Here is a 1,879-nt window from a genome sequence, read left to right as displayed (position 1 = left end):
CACATGTTGTGACATGTCTAAGAACACAGTCAATACATCCACACATACAGCAGGCACCACAATAGCTGCTCATGCGTAAGGACTGGCTTAAGTGTGACCAATTAGTCACTTGGAGAGGTGGCCTTGTGTAGCATCTGAACAGCTCTGTCCAGGTGAGAGCCAAAGCGATCAGTTTGCCTCTTACGGTCCCTTTGGGCCCTGGTGTGAAGTCTTATAGCAGCTGCCACGTGGCGACCAGGTAGACTACACTAAGAGAGACGTACACAGCTCCCTTTCATCTGATAGGTTGAGTGTGGAGTACAATAGTCAGTTGGAAGCAGCAGCAAGACACTAACGATACACGTGTGAACGCTCACCGCATGGCATAGAAAAGTCAGTGTTCCACTCAACAACCTGTTATTTTTTTTTTAGGAGCCCATTCAGTTAACATATCAACGTTCAACAACTGAAGCCTGGCTTGATCTGTTGTGAACTTGTATAAATTGCCCTCTTATTTGCAATGTATATGAGCCAACAGTTGAAATTAGATACTTTCTATCATCTGGGCAAGAAGAGGAATGCCATTTTAGGCATGCTGGTCTAAACCTGGAGAGCAGTAAGAACTTGCTGTGCTTAGGCCTTAATGACCACTAGATGGAAGCCAAAAGCTTTTGGTTGAGCCATCTTTCCTCTCTGTCAATATCCCTGGTTGGTAATGAAGATGCTGTATAGTGAACAAATACCATATTCAATAGCATGAAAGATTCTTGCTCTTGGAGGTTTGCACCAGATTTTGTACCAGTTTGCTCTTTGTATTTAGGAAATAATATACCCTGTTGCTTCAATGTTTGGGAACACAACAAACCAATGTTCTGGGGAGAAGATATGTTCCTAACCAGTGGGTCAATGTTCTGGGGAGAAGATATGTTCCTAACTAGTGGGCCAATGTTCTGGGGAGAAGATATGTTCCTAACCAGTGGGTCAATGTTCTGGGGAGAAGATCTGTTCCTAACCAGTGGGCCAATGTTCTGGGGAGAAGATATGTTCCTAACCAGTGGGTCAATGTTCTGGGGAGAAGATATGTTCCTAACCAGTGGGTCAATGTTCTGGGGAGAAGATATGTTCCTAACCAGTGGGAACACAGCAAACCAATGTTCTGGGGAAAAGAGATGTACCTAACCAGTGAGCCAATGTTTGCAACCTTTTTGTTGGGAAATTCGATGGAACCTTTTGGAAATGAGTAATTGTTCCGTTTTTATTCACTGCAGACTTCTTTATTGCTGTCAGATGTCAATGATTTTCAGCATAACATGTGAAACTCAGATTTTTTTTATTGCAGTCGTCCAGACTGTATTACCCTGGAGTCTCGTATGCCTACTGAAATAAGGACGTCCTTCACAAGTTGTCTTTATGACCAGGATTTATGTACAGACTCTGGGACACACTTTATAAAGTGGGAGTGAAAGTACCATCTCTTTTGATAGGTTGCAACACTTTTAAACAATGTGTCATGAAATAAAACTGATCCTCTCATAAAGCCAGCAGCAGCTGTCAGAGAGATAACAGCCTGTGGCTGAGCCTTGCTGGTTGTGAGAAACTCTACCAGGCTGTATTACTCCTCTGGCTTGTTTCTCCCTCTTGGGTCAAAGCAAACACTGGATCACTTGCTACTATGTATTGTTTTTAAATTTACCTTTTTTAACTAGGCAAGTCAGTTAAGAACAAATTCTTATTTACAATGACAGCCTGGGAACAGTGGGTTAACTGCCTTGTTCAGGGACAGAATGACAAATTTTTACCTTGTTAGCTCTGGGATTTTGAACTAGCAACGCTCTAACCATTAGGCTACCTGCCACCCCATCAATTATTGTATCAATTATTAATCTGGTAAGCTCATGGA

The sequence above is a fragment of the Salmo salar genome, chromosome 01, assembly GCF_965601325.2.
Source record: "Salmo salar chromosome 01, fSalSal1, whole genome shotgun sequence".
NCBI classification, from domain to species: domain Eukaryota; kingdom Metazoa; phylum Chordata; class Actinopteri; order Salmoniformes; family Salmonidae; genus Salmo; species Salmo salar.
This window is presented reverse-complemented; position numbering follows the sequence as displayed.